This window comes from Cricetulus griseus, chromosome 7, assembly GCF_003668045.3.
Source record: "Cricetulus griseus strain 17A/GY chromosome 7, alternate assembly CriGri-PICRH-1.0, whole genome shotgun sequence".
Classification (NCBI taxonomy): Eukaryota; Metazoa; Chordata; class Mammalia; order Rodentia; family Cricetidae; genus Cricetulus; species Cricetulus griseus.
Genome location: NC_048600.1, coordinates 14,574,620 through 14,596,562, shown reverse-complemented (window position 1 = coordinate 14,596,562; position 21,943 = coordinate 14,574,620). Strand labels below are relative to the sequence as shown.

The 21,943-nt window shown below is 41.6% G+C and overlaps 1 protein-coding gene across 10 annotated transcripts in view; it reads right to left on the bottom strand.

Moving 5' to 3' along the window:
- The window catches only part of Dtnb (dystrobrevin beta), a 202,050-nt gene that overhangs the window by 73,367 nt on the left and 106,740 nt on the right, over positions 1-21,943 (bottom strand). The window lies entirely within an intron of this gene.

The following is a 21,943-nucleotide window of genomic DNA, read 5'->3' as shown; positions in this document are numbered from 1 at the left end:
TGAATCCAGCGCCTTGAATATCCTAGGCAAGTGCTTCACCCCTGAGCTCTAATCCCATCCTGATGTGTATTTGTTTTTATGAGATGTGAGTCGCATCACAGAGCTCAGGCTAGCCTCAAAATGGAAATCCTTCTACCTCGGCAGCCTGAGTGGCCGGCATGTGCCACCATGCCAACTTGCACCATTTACTTTTAATTAATCTTAATCTGCTTTTTTCTCCACCTTTAAAAATTGTGTGTGTGTGTGTGTGTATGTATATATGTATGTATATAGTATGGGTGTAGGCATAGTGTCTTTTACCCACTTCATGTCTGTTTTAAGGACAGGTCACAATGCCCACATGCTACTTTCTCTAGATTCAGTTAATTACAGCTCATTGTTCTGTTATATTCAATTTGTAAATGTTTTATCAAAACATTTAATTTTTTTTTTCTGAGACAGGGTGTCATGTAGCTCAGGCTGGCATTAAATTTGCTAGGCTGCTTAGGATGACTTTGAACTCCTCCTGATCTCCTGCCCCTACCACCTAAGTGCTAGGACGATAGATGTACACCACCAAGCCAGACTTCAAAGTATTTGATTCCTAAATACTAAATAAAAAAAATAAGACTCTGCTCATGCCTGGAATTATGAACCTGGTCCAGAGCTCATGGCGAGGGAGATCATAGGTCATGTGGAGAACCTATTACTGTTGCTTTGCTAAGTGGACATACTGTCAACTGCCTTCTAGACACGTCTACACTTCAAAGCCAGTGTCAGCCTTGGTTAGAGGAGCTTCTTTTGGCAATGGGCAGCAGTTAATGGAACAACCCCTTGCTCAAAGCATTGAGAATGAGTGGCTGCTGGTGCTGGCCTCTGAATGAGCTTGTGTATCACCCATTCCAGGCTCCAGGAGCATCACAGGAGAGAGAGCAGATGAATCTGAGAACCAGTGGATGGGGAGGGGGCTGTGAAACAGTCTTCTGGACATGATGTGGCCGGCCGGCTCACACACTGCAGCTGGAGTTGGCTCCAGCTGAACAAGACCAGCACAGAATTGGGCCTGCCAGCATTTTCTTGTGGATGGGAGAGGGGCTCAAGCTCATGAGACTCCACTCCCTTCTGAGGTACTCATGGCTGTTAGTGGCTACTGGGGGGAGGGGTGTCATTGTCTTCAGTGGTGTAGTCACTGATAAAGTTGTCCAAGCTCCAGTAAAAGACGCTCATCTGAGAGCTGCTGAGTTCTCCCTGCCTCTGAGACAGTAGCATGCACTAAATGTTTGAAGAAGCTATATCAGCACTGCCCCGAGACTGCGACAGCACTGCTACTTCACTGTTTTGCAGGTTGCACAGTACATTCATGCAAAGGCTCTGGGGAGTTAGTTCAGGGAGAGCCAGAGGGCCCAGAGGAAAAGAGATTTATCTCTCCACTTACCCATGGACCTCCACATTTTCCTTAAACTAATTCTAGTTCAGAGTAGGGAGCCTTTAAAAAATGATTTCCCATTTAATGAGGGAAATCCAAAATGGAAAAGTGAATTCAAGAAACAGATTTGGATCAGTCAGGCCTCTGAATTTTTATTTATTTTTTTAAAGCAGGGTCTCCAGGGATAGCCCAGGTTAGCCTCTGCTTCACCCATCCAAGGGCTGTGATAAAAAGCCTGAGTCACAGTGCTTGGCTCAGACTCTGCTTGATAACAGAAACATACCTGCCCAGGCTCGACTTCAGTTCTAAGCTATTCATCTGCCGTCCTGTCTCCAGGTGAACATCTAAACCTTCAAGCCTGTTAATGCTAATGGCTACACTAAGTTATAATCAATTAATCAATTGCTTTAGGTTGACTAACGATGGCAAAGAATGGATAGATTAACTTACTTTTAGTCCTAAATTTATACTTCTGCCCCTGGGTCTTTTAAATCAATTGCCCTGCTTGGAACAAGGAGATAATTCCTATGGCAGAACCACGTCTGAGGAATGGCTGTTCACACTCTAAGGCACCAGACTCGTGCTGGTCATGGACAGAGCAAGTTTGCTTCTTGGTGGAGCATTCACTAGTGATTCACTCCCGAAATAATGATATTTCATGTTGCTTTCAGAACTAATGTAGTTATCTGTCTAACTTCAATATTAAAGAAACTACTACATCCATTTTCTTGTTGATACTCTCAGAGGAAATAAATACAATAGAAAAAATTAATTTCTTGAACATGGGCACATGTGACAAAACTGTCATGATCTATAGCATTCTGTTTGGTCTAATGCCAGAAAAGTCTTCATATCTCTTGGCAGATGTCACAACCAACTGTTTAATACTTTTTCACACATAGAGAAGCTTCTAACGTGAAAAGCCAGATACTCATGATTATACCATATTCTAGAAACTTCTCATACACTGCCCCCAAATCCATACTTTCTAGGAAGTACTGAAGAGACAATGTGGTTTTACTGACCAACGAAATTGGCACTTGCAAGTCTCAAGAAGGTCATTAGAATGGGATCACCACCAACAGACTGGATTTCAGGTTTGTAGGACCATACGGCCAGCCTGTATTAAGTATTTCCAAGCCAAAAAGTGATTTTTTATTATTATTATTATTATTATTATTACTATTATTATTATTATTGCTTTAATATGTTGGGTTTTATTTTTTGAGATAGACTCTCATGTAGCTCAGGCTAGCTGCAAATTCACAGTATCCAGGGGATGGAGAGATGGTTCAGTGGGTAAGGCACTTGTTCTTGCAGAGGACTGGAATGACAGCTCACAATTATCCACAACTCCAGTTGTAGGGAATCTGACTGGCACAGCCATGCATATATCACACACATATACATTGAGCTTACAAATATGGCTACCTTGCCCAGCTATAGCTGGGGTTTTAAAAGATAAGTGTAAGTCGGATATGGTGGCATATGCCTATCTCCCCAGTAGTAGGGAGGTTGAGGCAGGAGGATTACAAGTTTGGGGCTAGCATGCATTCCATTAACTTAAAGTTTAAAAGCCAGCCTGAGCTACAGAGTAAAATCCTGTCTCAAAAAATAAAAACAAAACAAAAACTCAAACAGGGCTATCAGAGCAGCTCAGCTGGAAGAAATGCTTACCCAGGATGCATAAACCCTGGGTTTGATTCCCATCAATGGACTGAAACAAACACACAAGCAAACACCAAATAGGTGTTGCTGACTTCTCCCGTCCCCCTCTTTCAGGCTTGTGCATGGAAACCAGCAGGGAAGCTTTCTATAAGGTAAGGCCCCTAAGCCCTGTCCTCAGTTGAGTGCATCTATCTGCGTCTGTGTAGAACTTTGACACTTCCAGGGTAAGACCTGTGAGATAATTTTAACATCTCCAAAGTTTCACACCCTTCCAACACCCCTACTATCCCTTAAAAGGAAGTAAAGAAAACATCATAGTGAATTCTGGATTATTTCCACTACTATACTGTTAAGAAATTTGTGTGGTATTTTTTATCATTGTCTTTCAAGTGCCAAGCATAGTACTCAGTAAGTATTTGTTGGTTGTGAGTCAATACCATGTTGTGAACACAGAGCATTGCAGAGAGCAGAGAATGTGTGAATTTAGTTTTAGTCAAACTCTTGGTGAATGTTATATTTGGTAGATACATTTGCAGCTGGAGCAGGATTTCCCTGTCCTTGTATCAAAACTGGCATCTTCCGATCTACTTAATTGGTCTGCCATTTTTCCCTCTATTTAATCTAATCTGTGCCTCAGTGATAGAGACAGCAGTGTAATGTGCCTTTAACAACAGCAGCAATTCTTACTGAGTGTTGAACATGTACCAGTCTCAGTGGGGGTATTTCCCAAGGACCCACATTTAAGCCTTACTTTAAAAAAAAAAAGAGGCATACAGAGCTGCACGGCTTCATTTACTATTTATCTATTTTGAGAACGGGTCTCTCTTCATGTCCTGAAACTCTACGTAGACCAGGCTGGCTTCAAACTCACAGAGATCCACCTGCCTCTGCCTCTCAAGTACTGGGATTAAGGGCGTGCGCCACTATGCCTAGCTAGAGCTATGATGTTCTTGAGGTTACAAGCCACTATGCCTAGCTAGAGCTATGATGTTCTTGAGGTTACAAAGCCAAAATGTGAGATGATCAGGGTTGTGAACCAAGGCAGCATGGCTCTTGCTATCCTCAGTCCTGGTGGCTTGGTGCCTCTGCTGCCTTTGGTTGCTGTACTTTAGGCAAAACGTTCATTTAAGGCTGGTTTTTTTTAGTGGTTAAATTAAAACCAATCATGTAGGGCTAGAGACAGAACTTAGCAATCAAGAGTGCTTGTGGCTCTTACAAAGGCCTGGAGTTCAGTTTCCAGCACCTATATCAGGCAGTTCACAACTGCCTGTAACTCCATGTCCAGGGGATCCAGTGCCCCCTTCTTGCCTCCTTAGGCACTTGCATGTATAAACACTCAGACACACAGACACATTCGAAACAAAACAAAACACTATCTCATAGTTCTTAGACACTTTTCACAGGAGCAACAACGACCATAGCCCCAGAGTATGACTCTCTATGACATCATTACAACACGGCATTATAAGTGCCCATCCACACGAAATATTGATTTTTTTTTTTTAAACGGGGTCACAATGCAGCCCAGACTAGCTTAGAACTCCATATCCTGGAAGCTCAACCTCCAGAGGGTTGGGATTACAAATGTGTGCCACCATTCCCAGCTGAGCGTCTACTCTGTCACAAAGAAAACTACATAAAAGAGAATAACTTATAGCTTATTTCCTCCCAAAAAGCACCTCTAATTTATTTAGAATGACTTAAAGATCTAATAATCTCAAAGCTCATCTAGGTTCCTAATCTCAGTACAACATCGAAGTAAATTTAGTGAGCCAATTATCTGCCTGATTGCTGACTTCAAAACTAATAAAGATTTCACAGTGGGCATATGACCATCATTGAGAGTTAACAGCTTGCTTTTTTTAAGGATGCTTTTTATTTTATGTATATGAGTGTGTTTGCTTACTCTCTGTGTGTGTGTGTGTGTGTGTGTGTGTGTGTGTGTGTGACCTGCATGCAGTATCCATGGAGACCAGAAGAGGACACCAAATTCCCTGGAACTGGAGTTGTAAAGGACTGTGAGCTGTCACCTAAGTGCTGAACCAGCCCTCCTGCCGATGCTTTGGCCTTCTGAATTAACTTAGATACAAGTTGCAACGGTCTACACAGGGCTCCCCATGCAAGGACATGAGGGTAGAGCATCACTGTTGTAGAAGGAAAGTATGCACTTGATGCTACAGCAAATTAAAGAATAAAAGCCTAAAGCTGACTCTGAAGCCTGGTAGAGGAGTGACAGCCCCATTCTGTCAGGGCTGCCCTTTTTCCAGGGACTTTTAGACGGAACCCTTCTGTAGGAAGTCAGATTGTTAGACCATTAGCCCTGCCTTAGTTTTTGCACTGTTTGTGTGTGCATTTGCCCCCCTTCCCAGCAGTTTTTAGTTATAGACATTAAACTCACAGTCCCACTACTCTTCATCTGGGCAGCCAGCTGTCAGCTGTGCACTTGGGCATCTTTAATAGATTTTTTTTGGTCTGTTTGTTCCTGTCAGTATGAAAGGGGGTCCAAACTTAGGTCTTTAGGCTTGCATGGCAAGCACTTTACCCACTGAGTCCTCAGCCCAAGATTTGTTTCTTTCCATTTAGTCATTATCCAAGCAAATTTATAAACCTATTCCTTTATCTCACAAATGGAAATAGTAATATTGTGTAGAAAGAAAACCAGCTTATCATTACGGTAAAGAGAATTCTATTGCTCTGGTGAAATATTAAGACAGGCAGAGCCTAAAGTACTTCTCATTGTTATGAATATTATTTTCTCACAGAATGCTATGCCTGTAGGCAATAGTTACGTAAGTGTGGCTCATCTTATCTTCTTTGAACAGTCTGAGGTTTTGCTCTCTATCTCTACATAAGCTACAAACTACCTCCTATTACTCTAATAGGTGCTATGATGATCTGCTAAAGCAAAGAAATTTAACAATAAACTAAACCAGGCATGGTGGCTCACACCTTTAATCTCAGCATTTGAGAGGCCCCATGTTGTGTAGGAGGATGTGTAGTGATGGAGGAATGTTGAGAATCTAATGCTAGCCTGGGTTACAGTAAATTCCAGGACAGCCTATCTCATAAAACGAAAAGCAAACCAAAGCAAAGCAAAACAGCAATAAACTAAAGCACCCTTTTGAAAGTCATAAGGTTAAAAATATTAGGGAGAGATGGCTCAGCTGTTAACAGCACTTGCTGTTCTTCAAGAGGATCCAAGTTCAATTCCCAGCACCCACATGGCAGCTCACAACTGTCTGCAACTCCACTTCCAGGGGATCTGGCAACTTCACACAGATGTACATGCAGGCAAAACACGCAAGCACATTAAGAATAAATGAATCTTGAAAAAAATATTCTCAGTAGTACTATTGTGTAGCAAAAGTATCGTGCAACTTATTTACTATTGGTGAGGTTTCTCTGACTTCCAGGAAGTACATTTTAACAGTCATTCATACTGATTAACCCACAGAAGATATGTATAATTTCCAAATCAACTTCTAATCTCAACAAACTGTAATTAATATGTTAATCAATCAATGAGTAAATATGCCTCAATTGCTATTTCTAGTAGTTCAACATAATCGTTTTTCATAAAGATCTTATTTAATGAGTTTTTTAGAATATAATTATTTTTTAAAAACTGTATTCATTTATTTACTCTCTTTGTGTGTGTATGCACTATGTACAGATATGAGATGACAATTTGCTAGTGTTTTCTCCTTCCATATTGTAGGCCCCAGGGATTAAACTCAGGTTGCCAGTTTTGGTGGCAAGTGCCTCTACCAACTGAGCCACCTCACTAATATTAATTTGGGGGAGAAGCGGTGCTGAGACAGGGTCTCACTATGTAGACCAGGCTGGCCTCAAACTCATAGAGATCTGCCTGCCTCTGCCTTCCAAGTGATAGGATTAAAGGCACATACCACCCCTTATTATTTTATACATTTACTATTACATACCATATCCAGAGACATGTAAAGGAACCCAGCTGTCCTTCTCTAGCTCAGTGATTCTCAACCTTCCTAATGCTGTGATCCTTTAATACAGTTCTTCATGTTGTGGTGACTCCCAACCATAAATTATTTTTGTTGCAACTTCATAAGTATAATTTTGCTACTGTTATGAATTGTAAATGTCTAATATGCAGGATATCTGAGATTTGACCCTTGTGAAAGAGCTATTCATCTCTAAAGGGGTCACAACCCACAAGCTGAGAACCATTGCTCTAGCTCTGGAAAAGGGCCAAAATGTGAAATGAAATAATTAGCAAATTAACTACTTAACAGTGTGTGTGTGTGTGTGTGTGTGTGTGTGTGTGTGTGTGTGTGTGTGTGTGTGTGTGTGTGTTGATATCTTTCTTGCACAAATAAAGACTGTCTGGGGGTCAGAAAATGAAGCTTGCTACTAGCTAACCATAGAGGTCTAGAGGTCTGTACGGACAGACAGGAAGTGATATAGCTGGGCAGAAACAGGATATAAGCAGGGAGAAACAGAAAATCGATCTCTTCTCTGCTGAGACACTTAGGAAGTAAGGTGTGGCTGTGGCTTGCTCCCTCTCTCTGATCTCTCAGCATTTCCCTCTTCTCTGACTCTGGCCTTTTATTATCTAGACCAATTAAGAACTTTTACATGTATAGGATTTTACTTTTAAGATAGAGTTTCATTCTGAAGCCCATGCTGGCTTTAAACTATTAGAAATCATTTTTCTTCAGTCTCCTCAGTGCTGGCATTACATGAATGGGTCAGCATATCCAATATCATTTATTCTGAGAAGGCAGTACAGATCACCAAATCCACAGAAACACACCATTCTACTTTAAAAATCTTTTCATGATGAATCTCTTCTTCCTTCTGTATTAAACTTAAGAAATTTTCTATTACTTTAAGAAATATCAAATTTCCCCCCTTGAGACAGGGTCTCACTAGGAAGCTCTAGCTATCCTGGAGCTTACTATTTAAACCAGAGTCCCTTGAACTCATGGAGATCCACCCGTCCATGTCTCCCAAGTGCTGGGATTAAAAGTGTATACCACTACATCTGTTCAAATACCAACTTTCCTTTTTAAGAAAATGTAGTCCAACATGGTGACTCTTACCTGTAATCACACCATTCAGGAGGCAGAGGCAGGAAAATCAGTACCAGTTCCAGGTCAACGGGAGCTATACAGTGAATTCCAGGCCAGCCAAAATACCCTCTACCCCCAAACAAAACACACACACACACACACACACACACACACATTCCAGGCCAGCCAAAATACCCTCTACCCCCAAACAAAACAAACACACACACACACACACACACATTCCAGGCCAGCCAAAATACCCTCTACCCCCAAACAAAACAAACACACACACACACACACACACACACACACACACACACACATTCCAGGCCAGCCAAAATACCCTCTACCCAAACAAAACAAACACACACACACACACACACACACACACACACACACACACATTCCAGGCCAGCCAAAATACCCTCTACCCCCAAACAAAACACACACACACACACACACACACACACACACACACACACACACACATTCCAGGCCAGCCAAAATACCCTCTACCCCCAAACAAAAAAACACACACATACACACACACACACACACACACACACACACACACATATTCCAGGCCAGCCAAAATACCCTCTACCCCCAAAACAAAACACACACACACGCACGCACGCACGCGTGCACACAGTCCATACATAAAAAATACAGCAAGATATAATGCCAGTGGCTAGCATCTTCAAAGGACACAGGCTCTAATGGTATACAGGAGGGGCACTGTATAGAATATAAACAGAGAGTGAACAAGAATAAATAAATAAAAATTCAGGGGGAAAAGGGCAACAGATTATTGAGATAGAAATACTCTTATTTGGCCGGGTAATGGTGGTGCACACCTTTAATCCCAGCCCTTGGGAAGCAGAGGCAGGTGGATCTCATGAGTTTGAGGACAGCCTAGTCTACAATACAAAGTAAGTTCTGGAGAGTCAGGACTACACAGAGAAACTCTGTCTCAAAACAAACAAAATCCCAAAACACACACACACACACACACACACAGAGAGAGAGAGAGAGAGAGAGAGAGAGAGAGAGAGAGAGAGAGAGAAGGGGGGAGAACAAAATCAAAACAAAAAACCTAACAAAACATCCCTCAGCAGTGTAGATTCAAAACAGAAGTGCATCACAAGAGAACGAACTGGATCCATTTTTAAACTTCCACAGTGCTGCCTGCCCTATGTGAGCCACATTTGACTGCCTCTGGGGCTTGCTGGTGGAGGGCCACCCTGTGCTTTGTGCCTGCTCTTTCCCAATTTGGGAATGAAGCAAACGATGAGACTAGAGTAACTTTGGACAGTGACCCTCTTGGGACTTGGTCAACTGGGCTGTGTGGAGGGGCTGGCTGCCTCTGGGATGTGTCCCTAACTCCACTCTTGTTCCAGTAAGACACTTCACTCCTACTCCACTGAAGGCTTCAGGTGGATAACATGTTCTGCTGCTCTATAAAAAAAACCTGACAACCCTTTCTAACTGCAAAATTTAAGTGAGAAGTTCCTGCTGTATTCTCTATTATCCAGTTGTTTTCTTTTTTAGTACTCACTGTAGTTTGTAACCATATGTAACTAGTGTTTTATTTATCAACTGCTTTTTATTTACAAACTCAATAGTTTGTAAGGCTTGTTATATTTACTTGTGTAGTTTTAGTATTCATGCACTTGCACTTCCATGGCACATGTATGAGGTCACGGTATAACTTGGAGGAGTTGATTCTTACCTTCCACCCTGTAGGCCCACGGGATTGCATTCAGGTCATCAGCCTTGGAAGCTAGCACTTTATCCACTGAGCCCAGAAGCTTCTAAACCCTGTGAGGGCAGGGCCCACAGGACTTGTTTCACTTTTCTATTGATCTTATCCACACTTAAAACCATGACTAGAACCTGGTAGAAGCTCAAGAAGTATCTATTCAGCTAGGTAGGATGGAACATGTCCTAGTTCAAGGTCATCCTCAACCATACAGAGGTTTTAAAGGCCAGCTTGGGCTACAAGAGACCCTGTCTCAAACAACAACAGCAACCACAACAAATCTGTGAAATAATAAGTTTCTTTCCTATCTGAAATTCTTATGGTTCTATTTAACATTCTAATCAACTTCAAACAACATCTTAGCTGAAACCCTAAAGTGCCAACTAGTGAAAGGTTCACCTGAACTGAATTTTAATGAGACAGATGTCTAGACAGGAGACTAAAGAAGGGTGTCAGACAGGCTGTTTGAGAGGGCAAAAATTCCAGAGCAGGAGAAGTCATGATGACTAAGTAAAACTTTCAGAAAATACCCAAAACCCTGGAAGCTGCAGTACTCTGAATATAAACCAAACACAACTGTCCAACTGTGCCTGCTAAGCCATTCCTGTGGCTGGGTGAAGTCACACCTGTGTTGTGAGACTTTTCCTGGAGAAACATCTATCCACCCCAGACATGTGATCAAAGACCAAAGAAAAAATTCCACACACATCCAGGTGAACAAGAATTTATGGGAATTACTTACAAAAGCATGTGTGACTTTGAGGAAACTGCAGCCCAAAAAGCCCTACCCCAGCATACTCTAGAGCATTCTCCAAAATTAAGTGCAGCTGGGGCTGGATTACATGAAACAGGACAGAGTGAGTGGCTGGAATCTCAGGTAGGGTTTGATGCCTCCCTTCTTCTCTTAGTCAACGCAACAGGTCTGATCTTTTGAGATTAGAGCAACTGCTCTAATTTTAGGATGATAATGGCATGTCACCCCCAGAAGACAGGGTTCCACAACTATAATTCTGGCACCCAGGAGGCTGTGGCAAGAGGATCGTGAGTTTGAGATCAGCCTGGGACACACAGGGATAACTGTTCTTAAAAAACAAGAACAAACAAAAAGAAAAACACAGCTGCACCATATAATGAGATAAGAAAATGAAATAAGAGATCCAGATTATGAAGACATGACACTACTCTGTTTTCAGATGACATGATCTCACATGCAGAGAACCCTTGATAACTCACACAAAAGGGCCATTAGGGCCCAGTTCAGCACAGCTGCAGGACACAAGATCAATGAACAAAACGTCAATTGTATTTCCAAATATTAACAGTGAGCAATCTGAAAATGAAATTCAGAAAATATTCATTTACAATAACACTAAAATAATAAAATACCCATGATAAACTTAACCAAAGTTAAGACTTGCATTCTTTTTTTAATTACAATTTTTTTAAAGATTTTATTTATTTATTATGTATACAACATTCTGCTTCCATGTATATCTGCACACCAGAAGAGGGGGCACCAGATCTCATAATGGATGGTTGTGAGCCACCATGTGGTTGCTGGGAATTGAACTCAGGACCTTTAGAAGAGCAGTCAGTGCTCTTAACCTCTGAGTCATCTCTCCAGCCCCAAGACTTGCATTCTTACAACTATAAAAATATACCATAGTAATTAAAAAACCATTTAAGTAAACAGATAGATGCCTCTTATCCGTGAGTTCGAAAATTCAAAAGTTTTAAGGTAAAAACCTCCCGGTACTGACCTATGGATAGAATGCATCTCTTATCAATGAAATATCTATGCTTTTATGCAGAACCCAGTGAGTTGATTCCAATGGAAATGCAAGGGACATGGAAAAGCTAAAACCACATTCTAAAGGGACAAAGCTTGGATGACACGTAACCCCTGACTTCAGACTTAACACTTATTTCAATGTAGGCTAGTTTGTTTTCTGTTCAAATATTCATTCAATTCTTAGTACCACAAACATAAGCAATGTTCAGAGCTCTCTCTTCCTTTTTCCCTCTCTCTCTTCCAATGTCCAGGTCAGTGTACACACACACACACACACACACACACACACACACATACACACACACACACACACACACACACACACACACACACGTTGTTGTGGCCTACAACAGCCCAGAATGGAGTTCACCCAGCAGCAGCACTACACTCAAGGTCTTCATTTCTCTGGCCCCATTGATGGAAAATACATGAACAGACTCACAGGAAGCTGAAGGGCTTGGCAGTAAGCAGAGAGGAAGGAATTTTACAATGTGTTTTTCCTTTAAAGATGGTATCACCAGTCCTTTTTCTCTTGTATTTGCCCCAATGACTACCTCAGTTAGAAATTTGACCTGACGTTTACAGTCAAGTTACTCTTTGGAAATATTGCTTGGGAAAGACTGCAGTTTGTGGGGGTTGGTCCTCTTATTTTTATTTTGGAAGTTTTACTTAAGCTTTTGTGTGTATATGAATGTTCATGTTTATGCAGGTACACATGTGTGTACATGTATGTGTATGTATGTATGTGGAGGCCAGGGAACCACCTCAGGTCTCAGTCTTCAGGAGCTATCCACTTTGGATTGTTTTGTTTTTGAGAAAAGTTTCTCATGGGCCTAGGGTTCACAAGGAGCCAGCCAGCCCAAAGAATAGAATTGGCTTCACCTCCCCAGTGCTAGGATTACAAGCATATGCTCAAAACCTGGCTTTTTAAATAGGGAAGCTAAAGCCCAATCTCAAGTGTAATCTTTAGAAGCCAAATATACAATGAACAAACATACACAATGAACACACATACACAATGAACACACATACACAATGAACACACATACACAATGAACACATACAAACTCTCTCTCTCTCTCTCTCTCTCTCTCTCTCTCTCTCTCTCTCACACACACACGCATGCACGCACGCACGCACGCACGCACGCGCGCGGGGAAAGTTTATTAACACCCATTCTATGTTCCATTTCTCTCCTTCCTTCCACATCAATCACAAAATGTTGAAGTCTCAGTGAGACTCGGTTTTGTCCAGTCTTTACATCCCTGACATCAGCACCTTTATTGTCGCTATGAGTTCTGAATCAGCAGACAATTACCCACAAGGTGTCATCTTTGCTGCTGCACAGACTGGATAAAAGCTGTTCTTCTACATCTAATGTCCTCCACAGAAAATTTACAGCAGCCTCCCCCATAACACCAAGCCAGCTGGCAATACTCCTACAATCATCCAATGTATTCTTAAACTTAAAGTCTGAATTTGCTCATTCTGCACCCAACAAATAGGCTTGACAGAATAGCAATGTAGAGACCCTCTCTCAACAAGATGATAATATTTTTAAGCACATAAAGATATTTAGGGAAAAAACATTTCAGCTGGGCAACTGGTGGTGCATAGCTTTAATTCCAGCACTCCTCTAAGTTCGAGGTCAGCCTGCTCTACAGAGTGAGTTCCAGGACAGACAGAGAAGAAAGCTTATCTCTGTTAAAGAATCATCATACAGAATATCTCCGCTGACCAAGCTCAACACTATCAAAGAGAGCATCCAAGAAGATCAAAGACTTGGGTGTTTGGAATTGCCTTCATGTTACACATTAGAAAAAAAAAAAAACTACCAAAAGTCTATTAAAGAGTTACCTTAAGAAGTAATAAACTAGACATAGTTTTTGATCCTTCTGTTTTCTCTTCTGGACTAAATATCACCTATAAGTCACTAGATCCCAAATTTGTATTTCCAAACTTCAAACACTACCTGACCACCCCCTGGTACCTGTGTAGGTCAGAAGAGGCCCTAGAACTGAGGTTATAGATGGTCAAACAAGGGCTGAGGCAACTCTCCAGCACCCAAATCCTTTTATTTTTTAAGATAAGGCCTTGGTATGTGGTCCAGGCTGGCTTTGAACACGTGGTAATCCTTTTGCATCTTCTTCTTTAAAGCAGGGTTACCACTGTAGACCTTCCAAGTAACTCTACAGTACTCCCAGTGTGCCCAGCCCCTCTTTGAAAACAGTCCCTGGAATTTTTTGAGATCTGCCATTGTTTATCTCTAACGTTATTTTGTGCTTTTGGAAGGCTAATCAAACCTCTACTGACTTTCTTTAACCTGGATGCCAGAGAATTTCATTTCTCTGACTTCATCTATGTCTCAGCACTCTATATAGTCTAATACTCTGGATTTATCTGCCAGTTCATTAATTCTCTCCTTGTTCAGATTAGACCTATCTGATATTTATTTTTTCTTATTGAGGTTTCTAGTTATTTTTCAGTTCTTAGACGTTTGATTTCTCTTTAAGTTTTCTGCTACTTTTACAGTTTTATTTTAAATTCTTTACAACACTTTCTGTTTTTAACTCACTCCTATTGTTACAAAATAAAGTAATATATATATATATATTACTTTATATTTGACAACCCAGACTCTTTGTGGGACTTTACCATGGCTTCTTTTACTTCTTATTCACACAAGTTTTCATTTTTCTGGTTTATGGGAAGCTCAGGTTCCTTGGATATTTACTGAGGAGATTATTTGAGGCTCAGTTTTTGAAGTACAATCCTTCATAGAAGACTCAAGTTTTTGACAGGCAAATCAAAGATCACCCCAAAAGGAATGGTCTTTTACTATACTTTTATATTTTAATTAAAATTGTTTTTCCAGGCTGATGAGATTGGTTAAGCTGGTGAAGCAGTTGCAAGCTCAACAAGTTGAGTTCATTTTCCAGAAACCATGCAAATGTGAAAAGAAAGGAACGACTCTACAGATACCCTCTGGCCTCCACACTCATGCCTGCACTAGCAAATCATACACAAATAATTAAAAAAGAAACACTGAATTATTTTTTCTTAACTATATGTTGTATGTTGAACATGCCCCCCCCCCCTTCCTCCCTTTCCCCATATTTCTTCCTCCTAAAAAGAACACTTTACACGTAGGTTGTTTTTAGTATGTGCAGTCAGTCTTGCCTTCTGTTTGAGTTGTCATCTCTGTTCTTGTTCACTGTTACATGTATTAAGCTGACTGGCCCACACTCTTCCATGTCTCCATCTATCCCTTGTTTGGGGCATACTGGGACTATATATAGACACTTGTGCTACTGCTTCTGGCTTCTTCTTTGGGTTCTGAGAATCCAATCTCAGACTGGATTGAGATACTTTACCCACCAAGCTATCTCCACAGTCCTTAAGTACACACACATAATACACACATTTATGTGTGTATTATGTGTGTGTACATTCATGTAAGGTGCACATTCACACACACACACACACACACACACACACACACACACACACACACACATGATTTATACTATCTGCAGTTTCTGGCACACACTGGGGGACTTGGAATGTATCCTTAACAGGTAAGAGAAACTACTGCAGACTAGTAGTGGTCTCGAACTTGTGGTGATTTGAATGAGGATGGCCCCCATAGGCTCATTCAATGATTGGAGGCTTGGCTCCCAGTCAGTGGAAATGTTTGGGCAGGATTATGAGGTGTGACCTGATTAGAGGAGGTGTGTCATTGGGTGTAAGCTTTGAGGTTTAAAAGCCCCCACCATTCCCAGCTAGCCCGTTTCTGCTGTGTGCTTGTAAATGAGATGTGAGCTCTCAGCTTCTGCTCCAGCTTTATACTTGCCTGCCTGCCTTCTGCCATGAAGGTCATGGACTCTAATCCTCTGGAACTGTCAGCCCCAATAAGGTCTTTCTTCTGTACCTTTCCTTGATGATGGTGTCTCTTTACAGCAATAGAAAAGTAACTATGGCTGGGTGTTGGTGGCACACACCTTTAATCCCAGACTCGGGAAGCAGAGGCAGGTGGATCTCTGTGAGTTCGAAGACAGCCTAGTCTACAAGAGCTAGCTCCAGGACAGCCTTCAAAACAATACAGAGAAACTCTGTCTCAAAAAAAAGGGAAAAAAAAAGAGAAAGAGGAGAAAGAGAGAAAGAGGAAGAGGAAGAGGAAGGAAGGAAGGAAGGAAGGAAGGAAGGAAGGAAGGAAGGAAAAAAAAAAGGTAACTATGACAGGGCGGGAGCTGTGAGCCGAAATTTATAATAAATGATAGAAGCATCTAAAACCAGATGGTAGCCATGGTTATAAAATGATACAAATTTAGTAAAAGCAATGTAACTTGACAAAGTGAGCAAATTGTATGGTATGTTAATATTCTTTACTTATGAACTATATACTTAAAATTCTTTAGGATGATAACTTTTATGAGATTTTAAAATAGTTTTTGTTTCATTTTACGTGTATGAGTGTTTGTCTATATGTATGTCTGTATACCATGGGTAGAGAGCACCCAAAGAAGCCAAAAGAAGGCTTTGGATCCCCCGGAAGAGACAGTTATGAGCCTCCAATGCAGGTGCTGGGAATTGAACTCAGGTCTTCTGGAAGAGCAACCAGTCCTCTTCACCACTCAGCCATCTTCCCAACCCGATTTTATGTGTTTTTTTAAGTAATTTCTTTAAAAAGGAAGAAGGGGGCTTGGGGAATGGCTTAGTTGGTAAAGTGCTTGCTGTACAAGCATGTGGTACTTAGTTCAAATTCCCAGAACTCATGTAAAAGCTGAACATGACAGCACTTCCATAACCTCAGTGCTGGGGGTGGACAAGGACAAAGGCGGATCCATGGAGCTCAGAAGCCAACCAGTCTAGCTGAATTGTTGAGCTCCAAGTTCAACTTGAAACCTGGTCTCAAAATGAAGGTGGAGAGCAACTAAGGAAGATACCTCTGCCTTCCATATGCACAGACATGCAAGCACACCTACATGCCCACACTCATAGGCAGATGTATATAACACACACACTTGAAAAAAGAAAGCAAAAGGCTAGAGAGATTACTTAGCAGTTAAAAGCACTGACTGCTCTTACAAAGGACCCAGGTTCAATTCCCAACACCCACATGGCAGCTCACAACTGTCTATAATTCTAGTTCTGGCCTCAGAGTGTACTTCACACATGTGTGTACAAATATATATGCTTGTTTGTAGGCAAACACCCATACACATAAAACTAAAAAGAAAAACTTACATGCCAAAAAAGCTTTTTAAAAAGCCAAGACATAATTTGTGGCCATGTGAGATTTAGAGTTTAAAAGCAGGTGGTTTTCTGCAGTCTGGTGTTAACCATATGAGGCAATCCTTAGAGCAAGGTGAGACCCAGCTGCTTGTAAACAATTACCCTCCTAGGATTAAGTCCTGGCAGCTCTTAGTTTTTCTGTATTAAATAAAGTTGGGTCTCCTTAATGCACCACAATGAATAACTACACTCACACAGAGAGAAGTAACGTGCATGCACAATTACAGGTGTGGATTTGGGAGTACATGCAAGTTCCTCCATCCCTATACGCACACACATGCTCAGGCAAAATCATCCTATTTCTAGGAATATGCTGGTTCACTCTCTTCTGTGTTCATTCTTGCTGGATAGGCATAGTTTCAGGGCTAGCAAGCCAACTCTAAATTTAGAAGACAATGATTTAGGGACCTTCAGCCTGACCAGCGCCAGTGCAGGACTGTCTGGAGCTCAGCCTCTAACAAGCCCTATGAACTGCTAGGTCTTCAAAACCATCTCAGCACTGTGAAGATAAGTCAGAATCAGCCTTGGTGTGTGGTCTGAGAGCTATGTCCGCTGTCCGCTCTAGCTGTATGAAAAGGGGAACCAAAAGCAACTTTTCTTCTTCTAACATGTCAAATGATAGGCCTGAAATTTTGGGTGTTTGATGGAGCACTGGTGATTTCCCAATCATGCTACCAAGGGCACTATTTTCTTTCTTTTCTTTTCTTCTTTGTTTTTCGAGACAGGGTATCTCTGTGTAGCTTTGGTGCCTGTCCTGGAACTCACTCTGTAGACTAGGCTGGCCTTGAACTCACAGAGATCCGTCTGCCTCTGCCTCCTGAGTGCTGGGATTAAAGGCATACACCACCACACCTAACTCCAAGGGTACCATTTTCAAAATCATTATAATAAAACATAACACTTCTTTTAATTGGGAAAGTCAACCTGGACCATAGAACCAAAGACAATAAGCATTCAGAAAAAAGAATATGAAGAAGCACAGTGTTCAAAATTGTCAGTTTCCATTCATGCTTCCTTAAAAGCAGAGGTTGGCAAGCTTTTTCTAAAAGGATCAGATAATGAGTGTTAGGCTCTGAGGGGTATGGTGTGTCAGTTACAGCAACTGTATTCTACCACAGTAACTGAAAATGTCTATGAACAAGATATAAGGCTGTGTATAGCGCTCTGCTGGTAGAGTGCTTGTCTAGGATAAATGAAGTACTGGGTTTGATTCCCAGCAATACATAAACAAGGTATAGTGGTCCATGCCTGTAATCTCAATACTTGACAGGGAGAGACTGTATGATCAGAGGATCAAGAAGATCATGACTCTAGGCAGGTGGCTGGTGAGAAAAATACTCACCATGCAAGCATGAGGATTAGAGTAAAAAAAAAAATGGAATTCACATAAAAACAGGGTGGGTATCATGGTTCACCTGTAATCCCAGTGTTTGGGAGATGAAGACAAGGGAGGGAACCTTGGAACAAGCCAGCTAGCTAAACAATCCAAATTGGAAAGTTTCTAGTTCCGCATGAGACTTTACCTCAGTAAATAAAGCAGAGAGACACTGAGGAAGACATCCACGATCACTGCCTGACTTCTGTGCATCATAGTCGAGCTGACATTGCCACAGCTGGCTTGAATCACTCAGCAAGCCTCCTCATTTAATTTCTGGAGTGCTTGGATTACAGCCATGTGCCACTATACCTGGTTAGGTGTTTTGTTTTGTTTTTATTTAAAAGTTAACTAGAGATAAATTAAAATTTATCTTTAAGGGCTGGGGAGATGGCTCAGCTAGCACAATATCTGCTGGATCCTTGTAAAAAGCCGTGAGTGGTGGAAAGTGCCTGCAATGTTGGGTAGGCAGAGAAACAGGAGGATCTTTAAAGCTTGTGGTCAAACCAGCAAGGTTCAGTGAGTGACCCTGTCTCAAAAACTAGGGAAGAAGTCTGGTGGGAGGACTCAGTGGGTGAAGACACTTGTTGCCAAGCCTGATGACCCCGGTTCAATGCCCAGTACCCACACAGTAGAGAGAATCAACCCTTCTGAGTTTTCCTCTGACTTCCACAGACCCACTGTGGCTAGCATGTTACAAACACTCACTCCCCCTACACACAAAATAAATACATGTAATAGAAAAGAATAAGGTAGAGAGTAATTAAAAACTCACACCTGACACTGGCCTCTGGCCTTCACATGCATGTACACTAGTGTGCCCACATCCCTCCAGATGATTATTATTATTATTATTATTATTATTATTATTATTATTATTTTGGTTTTTTGAGACAGGGTTTCTCTGTGGCTTTGGGGGCTGTCCTGGAACTAGCTCTTGTAGACCAGGCTGGTCTCAAACTCACAGAGATCCACCTGCCTCTGCCTCCCGAGTGCTGGGATTAAAGGCATGCGCCACCACCGCCCAGCCCCTCCAGATTATCTTTAGTGATGCAAAAATATGAAAGTCATTCCTAGACGGTGGACCATGGGCTGGCTTTCCCTCGTAGCCGGCCACATGTCAGCCCTGTTAACAACTCACTGATTCCTATTCGAATGCAGAAGGATATATCACCCTGCTCTTCTTGCTGAAATAATACAGACATGAAGCAATACCAGCTAGTTTTGCTTTCTGTCAGAAATAAATAGCCACAAACCAAAGTGAAACATTGAGTAACCTCTAATTAAAGAAATTAGGTTTAAGGACTGTGTGGTTATATAATTAGACCTTGAGCACGAGCAAATTGCTTGAACTAAACAGCAGAAGGTTTATCAAAGGCATTGAGAGCTGCAAGTTGTATGAAAATACTTTGATCAAAGACACGCTAATTTCTTTCAAAGACTTAGAAGAAAAGTTGCCAAAGTTCTGATAGACAAATTAGTTCTGTTTTGAATACAAGCCCTGAGATTTCAGAAACCTTGTTTACTTGATAGCCTCAACCTCCCCAAAAGGAACATAAGGAATTATGGCTGCCATCTAGTGGAGGCTTTGGGTACATGTAGGGCCATGACCATTAGGACTTTTATAAGGAGAAAATACATCAGAAAAAGGCATTCATTCTTTTTGTTTGTTTGTTGTTTATTTTGTTTTCAAGACATGGATTCTCTGTAGTTTTGGAGCCTATCCTGGAACTCACAGCAATCCTCCTGCCTCTGCCTCCCAAGTGCCACCGCCCAGCATCATTCATGAATTTATTCTTCAATATACTTAAGTGCATACCTTGCTCTGGGCACTATTTTACACACTTAGAATTCAGCAGAAAGTAAGCCAAAGACTTCTGGATACACATTTTTGTGATGACTCAACTTACTTGAGGAAAAGACTTTAAAAGTTCTAAGTTACTTATAGAACCCTAACCTCTTACAAGCTGTTTCACACACATTGTCCTTCAAGATTATCCTGAGGTCACCAATAGGCTGGTTACAAGAAAGCAAACTGAGTTCTTCGATTTCCTTCTGTCCTTTCCCACCACTCCCTTCTATTGTTAACCAAGTTCCCTCTTGATTCTGAAACAGGCCACTGGTTCAGGCTACACTTTTATTCTCCCTGTTTCTGTGCTATCCGCTTCTCAGAACTATAGGAAGCAGGTGGGATCTGGACACAAGCCTCAACACCCTCTGCTCCGATGATGACAGGGTTATCATTCAACCTCACCAAGACTGTCCTTGGCTTTTCAACAGGTTAGTGATAGTTATGCCATGGGGTTGTGGTGAAAGTTAAATAAGCAAAGATCTAGACTGTTGGAAGTTCCCAGGATCAACATCCAACCTTCATATCTGTGGACCTGAACAAATCTCTAATTTATGCAAACAATGAAACAGTCAAATATACTTTATCTCACAGCCAGCTTAAGTTTCCACCCCAAATTCCTACCACAGTTTTGAATTTTTTGTTTGTTTATTTTTCTGAGACAGAGTCTCATGTAGCCTAGGCTGGCTAGAGCTAAAGGAAACAAGGTAGCCGGGGGTAATTTTGAACTCCTGACCCTCCTGCCTTTGCTTCCTAAGTACTGTAATTACAGAAGTGTGCCACTGCACCTGGGTTGGAGTTTTAATTTCCTATCTTGTCGTGCAATAGTGGTAAAATGTAAGATTTTGTACAATTGTATGTATGTGTGCGCGCGCGCGCGCGCGTGCGTGCGTGCGTGCGTGCGTGCGTGCGTGTGCGTGTGTGTAGGCAGGCCAGGGGTGGACACAAGCTGTCTTTCCTTGAAAATTTTTCTACTTTTTAATTTTGTGAGACAAGGTCTCAGTGAACTGAAGCACATCTGTTTGTCCAGGCTGGGTAGCCAATGACCTTCAGGAATTTGCCTGTCACCCCAACACTGGCCTGGAACTCACAGCAATCCTCCTGGCTCAACCTTTTAAGTGCTAAGATTACAGGCATGAGCTACCACAACAACCCTGGACAATTTCTTGTTTGTTAATTGTGTTGGTTTGAAAGAAAATAGCTCCCAAAGGGAATGGCACTATTAGGAGGTGTGGCCTTGTGGGAGCAGGTATGGCCTTGTTGGAGGAAGTATGTCACTGTGGGGGTCGGCTCTGAGGTCTCCTATGCTCAAGATATCCCCCAGTGCCTCAGACCACTTCCTGTTGACTGCAAGATGTAGAACTCAGAGCTACCTCTCCAACACCATTTCTCCCTACATGCTGCTCTGTCCCACCATGATGATAATGGTCTGAACCTCTGAAATACAGGCCACCCTAATTAAATGTTTTACATTATAAGAGTTGCCATGGTCATGGTGTCTCTTTCCAGCAATAGAAATCCTAAGACATTAATTTTTATTTTGTGTGGGGAAGGGGAACACAGCATGGCACACAAGTGAAGGTTAGAAGAAATTTGTGGAAATTGGTTCTCTCCTTCCACCATGTGGGTTCTAAGGATTAAACTTAAGTTGGCAAGGTTGGTAGCAAGTGCCCCTTCCCAATGAACCATCTGATCAGTCTTTTTTTATTTAATTAATTTATTTTATGTGCATGCGTGCACTCGACA